Here is a 15,170-nt window from a genome sequence, read left to right as displayed (position 1 = left end):
AGGAGCCACCAGAGGGGAACAAAAAGTATCTGTTGAAAGGGTAAAATGCCAGAATACAGATGAGTCACAGCCCCATGACAATACATAGGTTAAAAGAAATGGGTCAATAATTAGCTGAGAGCTAGCCAATAAGAATGCTGAGCCATTGGTCAAACAGTTTATAGATAATACATGCATCAGGGTGTTTATTTGGGGCTGAAGGGTAGAAGAACAAGATTTGACAGATTCTGTTTACACCAACATTAAGTTACATAGCCCAAAGTGTAAAAATAAATACACTAAAACATGCAGACATAAAGGACATGCAAATAACTGCAAGTATGAGCTCAGAGACATAGGTAGGTTTGGTTGTGCATTCAGAACAAAGTGAGTAAAGAAAATTGTGATGGAAAATGACAATTGTTAACCATCAGCTGGATTGTTAACAATTTCAACATTAAACATTCAGTATCTTTCCTAATGCAGTAAGAACACTTAAAATTGTTTTCAGTAGAAAGACTTTGAATTGATATTAGGTGAGCAATTTGTGCTATTTTTCTCTTAAAAATTCAATTTTATAATTGTTTAGATAGAACGAGAATATTTCAGTGACCGACTCTACAAGAACAACAATGTGCTGATGATTTTCCTGCCAAATGAAGAAACAGAGTTTTAGCTTGTGGGGAAAAATCATTTTCACCTGTAAAATACTATCCTATTCTTGATGTAATTTCTCTGGTATCAGTCGTACAAGTTTATGACTTACATATAGTAAAACTTACTACTGTTATGAGTAGTTTTTCCTGCCTGTCTGGTCCCACTACCTCACCAACCTCAAATAACACACAGAGATGCTATATTAGGTATAAAGCTGTTGGCCAGTTACTTTTTCTTGTTGGCTAGCTCTGTCTTAAATATTAACCCTTTTCTATTAATCTTAGTATTTCCACGTGGTCTCATCTTACCAGAGAGAGGGGCTGTCATTCTCTTCTGTCCTCCATCTTAAATCTCCTCCCTACTTCTTCCTGTCTCCTCCTAGTCTCCTAGTCCCACCTATCTTGCTTTCCTATTGGACAACAGTGCTTTATTCATTATCCAATAAGAAAAACATATTTACAGAATGACATCTCCCATCATACTATTCCATGGAGTCTCAGTGGCTCACAGTGAATGACTTATGAAGAAAGGACATTACTGCCTCTGGTCAATAGTATGGGAAGGAGTGGTAGGGCTCCTTAACATTAACCCCATCCATGACTACTTGTTGACCAATACAGCTTTGTGTGAGCAAATGCATCTGATGTGTTTCAGTGATTATAATGGTTGTGTCATAACCAGAAAATGTATATTTCATAGCTCTTCTCATTACTTCCTTGTCTTATATACTTTCTTCCCCTCTTCTGTGATATTTCTTGGGTACTATGCATTCTACTTAGGAAAGATTATTTGACAGTCTCCAAATGTTTACACTTGATAGGCAAGGGTTTCTGAATTCATAATACTAATTGTGAATAGAAGATTTTATAAAAATGATGAAAGTATCATTTGTTTGTGGGTATAAACCTAGATATTTAAATAGTATGCATTTTAAAGAAACATATAAAAAATGGGATCTCAGAAAAAGGAAAACCACAAGATGCTTTAATAAAACAAAATTTGTTGTATAGTTTTGTAAAAGAGTATACAGGTGTCAAAGTGTTAGGAGACACATGTAAAAATTTGAAATAGGAACTAATTCAAAACACTAAATGTAATATTAAAATATCACTAACATCACTAAATCAGTACAATGACCATGTGGAAAGATGAAAGAAAGATTAGGTGATGTTGTCTTTTATTTTAAAATATATAGCACAGCTTTTCTCAACCTGTGGTCAGGACCCATTTGAGTAGAATGACCCCTTTCACTGGGATTGTTATGGGGATGTCCTTTAGCTACAAAGTTGTGTATCAGATATCCTGTATATCAGGTATTTATATAATGATTCATATCAGTCACAAAATTGCAGTTATGAAGAATAAATGAAAATAATTTTATGGTTGGAGGTGGTAAGGTGAGAGATAGGAGGGAAGGTACAGGAGGAAAGGAGGAAGGGGAAACTGGGGCCAGAATGTAAAATAAATGAGTTCAATTAATAAAAAGATGAAGATGTATTGAATTTACTACTTGGTGTATATAATTGAAATCTTTTCCTTATTGCCATGCATCATTTCATGAAATCAAAGTTCAATTCTCTCAAAGTACAAATAAATACAGAGCTTAACATATTTCATAAATCCACAGGAAAGTATATGGTCTACCTGCAGAAAAAAAATAGAATTATAGTTATAATTTTCAACTACTGCAGATCAGTTCTGAGCCTTGTAAGAGAATACTTTAAACAATTCCTGCTGCATAGGGGAATAAAATTAATCATCACAACAACAATAAAGAAAACGTGACAAGACCTGCCTCACTATTGTCATTCATGGTGACAGGCTGGCACAGGAGCCTGGATTTAACTGAAACAGTGTCTAACTCAGAAGAAAAGCCTGAAAACAGCAGTGTGGAAGCCTCTTGAGGTGACATATGATATCCAATAAGCCCAAATAAATAGCCATGCAAATGGTGACTCTCATAGGGAACATGTTCACATAAGTATCTCTTCAAACAAGATCTGAGAAACAAGATCATGCCTAGTCAGAAAAATCTAGAATATGGTCCAAATATTATAGCTGGTGTTGCACGTTTAAATGCAAGGAGAAAGGAAAGATAATGCTCTTTTATTCACAAATGGAGAAAGTGGAAATCCTTTGACTATATTCACAATTTGGAAAGAATATCAAGAAAGTACGTGGTCTAGGAAGGGTTTGAGATAACATATATATATATATATATATATATATATATATATATATATATATATATAATCTAAAAGGGAAGTAAACACCCTGCAAGTTATGTCAAAGCAAAACACCATGTAAAGTCAAAGAAAATGATGATGACAAAATGACCAAACTGAAAAGTTAACACCTCTAAGTAAAGGCCTTAATGGGGAGAAAATATGATTCTTTCATACATCAACTTACTGGAAGCATCAAAGACAGCTTATTTGACACTGTGGGGGTTTATGTTTTACATTGGAGGATAAATGTGACACAACAAATTTATTTTTTTTTTTTTGTTTTTTGCTCTGCATACACACACACACACACATACATACACACACACACACACACACACACACACACACACACACACACACACGGTAGGAGAGACAGGAAAATTATCTATTTACCACCTGTATGTCTATCACCTATCTCTTTTTTTCCTTCCTTTTCTACCACACTACAAAACAATTCCTTCCAGTGCTGACACAACAAATTTATAAGGATTGTAATTTACAGCTTTCCCATATTGGCCATATTTTCATTGTGTTAATTTAACTTGAATGTATTTCTGAATATATACTCATATGTACAGACATGCACAACCCCCACACTTCTATATCACACTTGCACCATGCTCTAATTTAGAAATGATAAACTAAGTTCTTTTCTCTAATTCTTGCACTCAGGAAGCTGATTCAGGAGGATTACATGTTCTAGGATAGCTTTGAAATATAGATGAGACCTCTCTCAAAAATTCATGCAAACAAATAAATATAATTACCCATATCCAGCATAATACTAATATGTACACACTAGAATGTTTTTTACACAAATAACTTACTATATGTCTTTGGGCTTGTGGCTTTTGCATCAATGATCGGCTATATTTGTACTTACCATATTCCTATATATGTACCTACCATATTCCTCGATGAAAACTTACTACATGCAATGTTCTTTGGATTAGTTAATACATAAAAGAGTCCATTTTTAACTATCAGAAGTCTTTGCCTATTTTTCAGTTTCAGAGAAGAACAACAACTACATGCTTTCCTGTTTCTAAAATACCTAAGTGTTGTTATCAAAGTAAACGTTTGATTCACAAATTCAGAATTCATAGAAATTTTACTTCACCTGTGCTATGAATCATTGTTATTAGTATGCTTAAAACTATGGCTTTGGAAGCTGTGACTTTTAGCTTGGTTCTATGTTCATGCAAACACCTATTGCTTTGCTCTCTGAGTTTTTATCACATCAGCGTGTGGGAGTACTGTATGGGAGCAGAACTCTGTGATGATGGAAAAGCCTAGTTTATGCTATGCAGTAAAGGAGACACTAGAAACATATGATTTAAGGACTATGTCATGATTGGCATGAATGATAAAGAGAAATTTATTTTTAATTTTAACTGCTTTAAAGTTAAGAGTACATCAAAGCAGAAGGGATAGACAGGGCCCCAAATGTTCTAGACAGCTATGTACCAGACCAGTCTGTTACAAGTAAGGTTTTTCCTGCCAGCCTGGACCCACTGTAGCGCCAGCACCAAATAATACACCAAGACCTGTATTTGATATAATGCTGTTGGCCAGGTACTAGTTTCTTATCGGCTAGCTCTGTCTTAATTATTAATCCATTTCAATTAACCTAAGTATTTCCACGTGGTCTCATCTTACTGGAGAGTGGGCCCAGACCTCTGTTCTCTCCAGTCTCTACATGCTGACTCCTCCCTACTACTTCTTCGAATCCTCCTTATCTCCTAGTCTCACCTATCTTGCTTTCCTATTGGCCAACAGTGCTTTATTCATTAACCAGTATGAGAAACATATTTACAGACTGACATCTCCCATCACCAGTCCTCAGCTTTTCTGAGATTCAATATTAGCTTAAGTGTTTTTCCTATCGTTATTGCTGTTGTGTTGTTCTGATTTGTTTTGTTTTTTAGACAGTATATGCCACCCTCCTATACACAAATGGACTATAGTTTGGTATGTAGGTCAGCTTGGTCTTTGATGCCTCTGTTTCTTGAACACATGCTTTGATTAAAGGTGTGGCACTGCACCTGGTAACTTACCTTATAGGCTGATTTTTAAATATATGTATATGTGTAAGTGTATACCACATGTGTCAATATGACTGTAAAGGACAGAAAGAATGCTAAATCTCCTGGAGATGTACTGTTGTTAGCTACCTAACACGGATGCCAGAACCAATCCTAGCTTTGCTTTAAGAACATCAAGTTCTCTTAAACATCAAGCTCTGTTCTAGCCCATTCTTAGGTTTCTGGAATCTGAAAACAAGCAATCTTCTAATGTTTTCCTCTTTGCACAAATAAAAGTTTTAAAAACCAAAAGAAATAAATAAATTTAAGAGTAAATACTAACATATCTACAGATGTCACTTTATTATACAATGAAGCTCTTAACTAAGGAATATTTATTTTATTCCAAATTGTTTTCTATTGTTAATCTTGATAAACAATAGTAAGCGATTAAATACTTGATTCACTTGGGGGTTCTAAATATTCAGTTAATCCAACTTGTGCTGACTATTAACTTGATATTTTCGACTAGACCTAAAAAAGATCTGTCATAGATTTCCCTTTCTGCCTAAAGCTTACCCTTAGAGACACTCTGCATTTCCCCAGGAAATCATGTACTGGCTCTCTAGTTTGGCATATTACCTTCAATAGTTAGGCCATTTTGAGATGTAGATCTAGATTGTAGCAGTCACCACAATGAAGGAAAGCAGTTTATTTATGGTTTAACAACAACAAACCCAGCAGGAACCTAAACTACACAATAATTGTATGCTAATATCAGGTATGCCTTACCATTTAAGAAAACCTACAAAGAGGTTAACAAAGAGGGTGACATACATGCTGACAATAGATACTATTAAGATGATTTTCAGCAGTATGACTAATTAAGGTCTTTTGATTGATGGTATCACGGATATCAAATGTGCAAGCATGTATAAAAAGGCAAGTAAATGTTCTACCTACACACTATCTCTTAGGAGGCTGTTCTCTTTATACACTCTAGAGGTTTGATTAGACTCATTTTTTATATTATTTATTCAAGGGCAAACATTTTTCACTTCTTTGTAATGACAATTCTATTTTTTCCTGGCATAAGACATTTGCCAATAGCTCCAAGTTCTTAGCCATTCCTATGTGTTGTTAATGACTATACCTACATTGATTTAAAATAAATCAATGATCTTATCAAATAAACAAAAATATTACTTTCAGGTTATGACCTGTTGAGTAATCTTAAATGACTTAAGATTTATCCAATGTTCATGAAGAAATATAATATACTGAGTTTCACTTTTCAGAAGCTTTCAAAGACTGTTAACCTTCCAATTCCACTTTTATGTGTTGGGTCAAATAAATAAATTGACTGGTGCTTCCAATTTTACCAGTATTGCCAAACTGTCTTTAAGTAATGCATCTTTACTTAAGTTTAATTCACACTGAAGTAGTCATATAATGGGAAGCAGTGTTATGAATTTTAAAATAATAGCATCAAGAAGAAATTATTAAGCAAGGGACATTCTTTTATATTCATGAAACAGTAATAACCATGTTCTACTAGAAATATAATATGAGAAATTTCAAAATTTCAAATTTTCAAAATGAAGGAGAAATAAAAATAATATAAACAAACACACAATTATGCAAATGCAAGTTGATTAGACTCATACCATGTAGAAACTGATTTCTCTGTAATCATGCATGAATAAATCATGAACTACTTTGAACCATTACATGTAAATCCTGCAACTTGCCTGATAAAAATATTTTGAATTAACAAATTCTTCTTCAAATTAAAAAAGTGTATTATATGTATAAGCACAGAATACATGTATATCTGTATATATGTGTGCAAGCTGTCCCATGAACTTAAAATCTCTTGTCTCTACCCCTTATTTTGTCATAGAAGAACAGTCAATAAGAGCCTTGGCTAATATATCCTGCTTTAGAAGACTTTTGGAGACAGAAACCAAGATCTTCACACTTGCATAGTACATTTCACTCATTGAACATCACATAAGCCTCTAAATTATAATAATCTAAAGAACTATATTATAAATGTATTCTACAAACAGGCAAAGAATCTCTAGCAAAGTAAGAAAATATATAGTATTTATTTAAAAACAAATAGGATATAGGTTTATATTTGATTCCTACTATGTTAGAAGGGGATTATGACAGTGGATGAGCATCAACTTATAGAGTACATGGGCTCAGTAACAATATTATTCAATAATTTGAAGTATTTTTGTTTATTAAGTTGCATCCCAAATAATTTTAATACAAATGGTCCCAGAAAATCAGTACACAGATAATGCCTTTGCAGTACATATATGAAAAATTATTTATTTCCCACTCTTTGTGAGAAAGGATTATATTGTATAAGGGATACCAAAGTCAAATGCTCATGAGTTTGAACCCACCATATTAATTGTATGATATTTTGCCAGTTTAGTAACACCGGGACTCTCTTATGGTAATCATAAATTTAACTGGATTTTAAGAAGCTATCCTACCCCAGCACATTCTCCCATGTCCCAAGATCCTCTGCCTGGTCACAGAAGTTAAAGAAGAGTGTTGGCCACCAGGTTTGGTGGACGGCCTCATTCATGGTGCTGTTAAAGATATCTCCATTGATGCCATTGATCACCATCCACATCATCTTTTGGAGACAATGAGGATTCTGTTGGGTGGTCCCTGGAACAGTCAGGATAAGCAGAGTGGTCAGGAAGTGGGACATCATCTGCGATTTTTAAAGAACATAGGAGATTCTGAAGTATTTGAGGACTTTGAGCATGCTTAGGTATCATCTAATTTAGATGATGAGCTTTGATCACCATTGTCATTTCCTTTCTTTGTTGATCAACCTGTTCTTGATTATACTTCTGCATTGTGAGACAGGCAGGAAGCTAAAGTGTTTCCTCCCCTATGGGGAAGACAGACCCAAATCCTCTTCCATTGTAAGTAATGGGACTAGTCTCCTCCATTGGGATGTTGGAGGATCTTTCCAATTGACCTTAACTTGGTGTTTGGTGTTTATGTAGCCCCAATATTTTTGGAAGTTAGAATCAATTGATTCTTTGGAAAAATTAAAATATTAATAGTAAATAAAGTCACTCCTACTTGTAAATGGGGGCTCATGGCCCATTTTTTGTTTTAAAAGTTTTTCTTTTAGACACTGATGGTTTCTTTCTACAATTACTTGTCCGTGAGGATTGTAAGGGAGTTTTGTGCCATCTATTGAAAATATCTGCCATGGAATTACTGGCAAAGCAATGGCCATCATTAGTCTTAACCTGTGTGGGTAATCCTAGGGTTGTGAAACACTGGAAGAAATGTGCTTGAGCATGTTTGTTTTTGTTTTGTTGTTGTTGTTTTTTCTCCTGTATGTGCAGTGCCCATCAGCCTCCTGAATAAGTGTCTATGGAAATAAAACATAATTCTGTTCACCAAAAGCTGAAAAATGAGGAACATCAGTTTGCCAGAGGGTATTGGGCCATAGGCCTCTGGGGTTAACTCTTGGTGGTGTAGAAGGAGAACTCTTACATATGGTTGACATGATTTACAGGTGTGAACTTTGTTAGTTCTTTTATAAAATTCATAGAGAAGCTATTATGTAGTCCCCTCCAACTGACATGGGTCATATCATGCAATTGAGTGGCTTCTTGTAGGGTTAGTGACTCTGGGGTTGTTGCCAGTCTATCTGCCTTTTCACTGCCCTCAATCAGGAATCCAGAGAGGCCAGAGTACTCCCATCCCCAATCCTGAAACTGTTTCTCCTAAAGGCAGTGGAGGCAGAGACTGCTGAGCCCCAGTCAATGAAGATGCAAATGAATTCCTGGACAGGCTCAGATGGAAACAAAGAAGTCACAATGGGAAGTCCCCATGAATCCTTTGAAGGCGAGGGCAAAGCAGGCATTAGCCTGAGCAAGCCATTTAACATCTATCACCCAGAAGGGGAAGATAATGATATGGGGTCTAACCCATAGTGTCCCTGGGTCTGGGTCCTGCCCTTTATGATGGCATGAGGGAGCTGATCTGCTGGACAGTAGACTTGGGGTATCCCCCCAAAGACACATGGATTCATTTTAATGGTTCCCTTTCCTCTTTTAGAACCCCTGTAATCAGAGAGGCTCCAGCAAACAGCCAGACAGACAAGGGCCTAATCATTTTCTTTTCTTTTTTAATTTAAATTTAAAAGAAGGTTGTTTTACATATCAATCACAGTTCCCTCACCCTCTTATCCACCCTGGTCACCCCCACCAAACTCCATCCCATCCCCTGTCTGCTCACCAGGGAGAGTGAGGCCTTCCATGGGGAGTCTTCAAAGTCTGTCAAGTCATATAGGGCAGGACCTATGCCCTTCATCTGTCTAGTCTGAAAAGTATTCCTCTGTGTGGTATGGCTCCCAAAGTCCACTCGCATACTAGGGATAAACACTGACTATTGCTTAGATTGCTAATTGAGTACATCCTTGTAGCTCCCTGGGTATTTACCTAGTGCCAGATTTCTTCTTAAATCTACAATGGCTCCCTCTATAATGGTATTTTGTTCTCCTCTGTTCTTTCCCTGTCTTAATCTTCCTGTTTCCCCATGCCCAACTCTCCCCTCCTCTTCTTCCCTTCTCTTTCTCCTAACTCCTTCTCGCCTTCCTCCAGCTCACAATTTGCCGGAAGATCTTGTCCCTTTTGCCTCCTCCAGGGGACTGTGCATGTCTCTCTTAGGGTCCTTTTTAACTCCTAGTTTTTTTTGGCTGTGTAGGCTGGGTTTGTTGTCTAAAATCCATATACAAGTGAGTACATACTCTGTGTTCTTCTTTTGCTGCAGCTAGTGCCTATGAAACACAAGCATGAGACTCAGTGCCCACGTGGAGTTTATTGAGATAGGGAAGAGAAAGGGGGAGTAGTTGGAGGCCAACCGCAGGCAGGGGAGAAAGAGAGAGAGAGAGAGAGAGAGAGAGAGAGAGAGAGAGAGAGAGAGAGAGGAGAAAGACAGAAAGAACAGAGAGAGAGAAGGCAAGAGAGAAAGAGCAGGAGAGAGGCACATTGGCGTGCTTGCTTTAAAAGGGAAACTTGAGTATGCATAACTGAGTCCCCTGTGCAGCCAGGTAAAGCTTGAGCATCCAGGTAAGCCTGACATAGCAATGACATGGCCATGAAAGACCCACCCATCTTCGGGGACGGGGTCAGCAGACTGCTGGTTGCCAACACTGTTTGTCTTTTTGTGACTGGCTTACTCATGATGATTTCTTCTAGTTCTATCCAGTTCCCTTCTAATTTCAGGATTCCATTGTGTTTTTTTCTGCTGAGTAGTGTGTAAATGTACCATATTTTCTCTATCCATTCTTCAGCTGAGGGGCCTCTAGATTGTTTCCGGGTTCTGGCTGTTACAAACAATGCTGCTATGAACAGCCACATATGCTTGTTGTATGAATGTGCATTATTTGGGTATATGCCTAAGAGTGGAATTACTGGGTCTTGAGGTAGATTAATTCCCATTTTCCTGAGGAACTGCCACACTGATTTCCAAAGTGGCTGTATGACTTTGTACTCCCACCAGCAGTGGAAGAGTGTTTCCCTTTCTCACATCCTCTCCAGCATAAACTGTCTGTGGTGTTTTTGATTTTAGTCAATCTCATGGGAGTACAATGGTATTTCATAGTTGTTTTGATATGCATTTCTCTGATGAGTAAAGATGTTGAGCACTTTAAGTGTCTTTCATCCATTTTAGATTCCTCCATTGAGAATCCTCTATTTAGCTCTGTACCCCACTTTTTATTTGGATTATTTGGTGTTTTGGTAACTAGCTTCTTGAGTTCTTTGTATATTTCGGAAATCATCCCTCTGTCAGATGTGGAGTTGGTGAATATCTTTTCCCATTCTGTTGGCTGCCATTTTGTCTTGTTCTTACAGAGCAATTTTCCAAGGTCTTTTGAAAGACAAGGAGCATCCCCGCCGTATTCCATGTCGTGGTTATAGTACATGAATTGCCTTGTCTTTTAACAGGTTGTACAGGGCTCCAGGTCTTCTTTGGGGATTGACCCTTGAGGTCTCATCAGATTAATCTTTCTCAATGTGTGCTAGAGCTAGCTCAATGTCATAGATTCAATTACCTCTAGAACAGGCTTAAGTAGGCTAGCCTGGTTCATCATGAGGTGTGACCCAAGTACATTGAAGGAGGGACAATTTTGGACCTTTTCTGGGGTCGTAGTAAAGCCCCATACCATCAGTTTGGTAAATTTTAGTTGAGGTCTTCTGGTAGCATCTTGTGCCATACACTCTGTTGACCCTGGTCTATAAACTCTGGCAAAGGCTCACAGGGATTCTGCCTCACCCCAGCTATGGGGTACTGGAGCCCATCAGAAATACTTGCAGGCATGAGCATGATTGTGCTTGTACATGTGTATACAATGGGTTGTATAGTTTGCATATATACATTTTTGCTCATGTGTAAATTTCAGTGGGTATGTGAGTGCTTATAAACACATGGGTATGGATACCAGAATCTGATATCAGATGTCTTTTTTAGTCTTCTATCACTCTATATTTTTAGACAAGTTTTCTCAGGGAGCTTGTGATTTATCCAGTTCATAAGTCTGGCTGGTCACCAGGTACCAAATATCCTCCTATCATTCCTTCCCCCTCCCCACATTCCTGCAAACTGTGGTCTCTGCTCAGCTGTTATGTGAGTACCTGGTGGCTGTTATGTGATGATCGTGCTCACACAGCTTACACTTGACCAAGTGAGTCATCTACCCAATGACCGAAAGAGAAAACATAAATAAGACACTCTGTTTGCTCCATCTGAGACTGAGGCCCTGCCCTATGTAGTGTTGTAGAATTCACATTGTTTGCAATGAGTACAAGTAATGCTTTGAAAAAGAAAACTACAACATAAAGAGAACACATGCAATATAATCATAAAGGTATACATTAACTTATATGACCAAAGGCAAAGAGGAAAACTTCAAAAGAACTATACTCTGTATAGCGAAGTCAAATATATGCAAACACAGGTGCTTCATTAGTCAACTCCACACAAAAAAAGAAATCTAGATATTTCAAGCAAATCCTACTGAAGTACTCAACTGAGGACTAATTAACATATATTTTGAGGAGACTAAGAAAGGGTGAAGAAAAATTAGAGAAAACAAGGTGATCATACTGAGCAAGGAAAAATACCTCTTTCTAATAGCTAAATAAGAAATCTTGTAATTCAGGGGGATATTTGGACCTGACTTTGGTGAATCAGACTGTTAGTAAAATGTGACCTATGGCATATTTCAGTGTAAACTTTGACGTTAAAAAAATTTGGTACCTTTTAGGGTGTTATGAAAATAATATATGCATAGAAACAAAAATGCATCTGCATCAGCAGCCATTTTTAACCCAATGAAGACCCTCCAAAAAATCAAAACAAAACAAACAAACAAACAAACCAAAAAAACCCAAAAAACAAAACAAAAAAAAAACACAACAACGGGTATGATGGTTCACACTTGTAATTTACAAATTATGGTATAAACATTCTGAGTCTGAAGCCATTCTGGACTACTGACTGAGTTAAATAATAGCCTGGACTATTCAGTGAGACTATCTGAAAATATCAAAAGCAAGCAGCAACAAAAAAATTAATACTAAAAAAATGTAACACAATGTTTTAAACTCTGTTAAGTATATCTTATAAAAATAAGTGTTATTAAAATGTATCAAAGAACTGAAACAAAATAAAATTCACATCTGTCTTCATTTGGTTTCTGTTGCTATGATGAAACACCAGACCACCAGCACCCAAGGAAAAAAAGAGTTAATGTCGTTTTATAATGTACAGTTAGTCATGGAGGGAAGCCAGAAGAGGAGTCCATGTCTGTCACCTGGAGGCAAGAACGGAAGCAGAGACTACAAAGGCTTGCTCTTTCTGTGTTCCTTAGCTGTTTTCTTAGACAATTTAGGTTCAGCTTCCCAGAGTGGGGACCTTCACAGTAGGTTGGGCTTTGCTACATCAATTTATAATTATATGAATGCTCCATGGACATTGCAAAGGAATAATTTCTAAATTGCTATCCTCTATTTTATCAATCATACTCTTTGCCAAAATATGTAGCTAAGTGACATTTACATATTTTAAGGTAGACACCCTTAAAACAATGAACTGAAACAATTTCATTTTTATTTTTATTTTATTTATTTTTCGTATTTTACATATCGATCCCAGTTCCCTCTAGCTCCCTCCTCTATCCCTCTCTTTCTCCCTCCCGTGCCCCCCGACCACCCTCCCATTTCATCACCCCACCATTCTACATGTAGGGTGATGCCTCCCAGGAGGGGTCATCGAAATCTGTCAAGTCATTTGGAGTAGGGACTAGGCCCTCCCTCCAGCCTCTAAGTTAAGGGAGTATCCCTCCATGGAAAATATGCTCCGAAAGTCCTTTTGTGCACCATTGTCAGAGGCGGCTTAGACTGCCCAGGCCTTCTGAGACCCATGTTCAGGCGGTCTGAGTCAGTCCCATGCAGGATTCCCAGCTATCAATCTAGGGGCCGATTAGCTCCTCCTTGTTCAGGTCAGCAGTCTCTGTGGGGTTCTGTAGCCTGGTCATGTCCTCCCTCTCTGCATCTGTATTCCAGTTCAGATCAGTGTTTAGCTGTGGATATCTGCTTATGTTTCTCTCAGCTACTAGATGAGGGCTCTATGATGGTAAATAAGTTATTCATCAATCTCATTATCAGGGATGGCATTTATGGTAGCCTTTCAACTGTTGCTCAAATTAGTTAGTTGGGGTCAGTCTTGTAGGTCTCTAGACATTTCTCTAGAATCAGTTTTCTCTTCAAACCTATAATGGCTCCCTCCTTTATGGTATCTGTCTCTCTCTCTGAAACACTTTCTACACACAGGAAAAGAATTCAAGGAAGAACTTCTTGAAAGAATGTGTTTAAACTGATGCAATAACCATTAATATAACTATTCATTAGTAGTATTTTATACTTCTTGCACAGAAAATAATTGCTTCAAATTGTCACCTACCATGCTTTAAATACTATATTAAAGTTCTTGTTGCATCTGAGAGTATGCAATTTTATTCAAAGATGAGCAAATGCTTTATTCATAAAAGACAGAAACTGGAAACAACTTAGGTATCACTCAACATCATTAGTCTATAATGTCTGTTTCAGTATCTGCCTTGTTTTTCTGCCTTGGATTCCTTTGATGATGGACTGTAATCAGGATGTATATAGGCCAAATACAGCCCACTCCTGCACTGCCTAAAGAGTCAGAACCCAGAAGGTGAATGACCTAGAGACAAAGAATAGAACCAAACACAAGTGGAGAAAAAAAGCCAAAGTAAAGAGGATAATGATATTCTGTTATATACTTTGATTGGTAACTAGCTGAGTAGTCACCACAGAAACTTCATCCAGCAAGGAATGCAAACAGCTGTACAGATCCATAACAAAACATAAGGCCAAGCCAGGGGAATCCTGATAAGGAGAGGGAGGTAATCTACAGAAACAAAAACCTGGGCAGAGGTAAGTAAGGAAGGGAGAAACTGGGAGGAGAAGAGGAAGTGGAAACTGAAGTCACAATGCAAAATAAATAAATAAAAACAAAGTTCTTTTAGACATAAATTCCATATGTTTGAGAATTTTATTGCATCTTATATACATATATATGTATACATGTATACATATATCCCGTCCTATCATTACAACCAAGAACATGAAGTAAAATCAAATCAATAAAGGGAATACAATTAAAATAGTGAAGTACATAAAAGATATATATTTGTTTTTTAAAATTCAAAAAGAAATGGAGATTAGCAAAAATGTATAGCATCATGACTGTCATAACTTCAAAACACAAAACTTTGTGAAGGCAAATCAATTTAAGAAGTCCTGAAGAAAACAATAGAGAGAGAAAGAGAGAAAAAGAGAGAGACAGAGAGAGAAAGAGTATAAATGTTTTCGTAAGAAATTCAAGGAAGGGTTTCTTTTTTTTTTTTAACTTTCCGGTATTCATAATTGTATAAATCAGTATTTAAAAAGTTGTATGCATGTATGAATACATACACACATATATATAATCCACACATGTATTATATATACATATGTAAACATACACATACATACACACACAGATGTATAAATATTATTCTTCTTCTATGGATAATCATAACACATATTTTTGCTGGAACCACACTGAAACATTCCCTTATGGAAGGGAAGGAGCAAGAGGTTTGCTGGACTCTGGAAATTCATATGAAATGTGCAAGGGGCCGGGCGTTGGTGGC

The sequence above is a fragment of the Phodopus roborovskii genome, unplaced genomic scaffold (assembly GCF_943737965.1).
Source record: "Phodopus roborovskii unplaced genomic scaffold, PHOROB, whole genome shotgun sequence".
Taxonomy (NCBI): domain Eukaryota; kingdom Metazoa; phylum Chordata; class Mammalia; order Rodentia; family Cricetidae; genus Phodopus; species Phodopus roborovskii.
Note: the sequence above shows the minus strand (reverse complement) of the source record.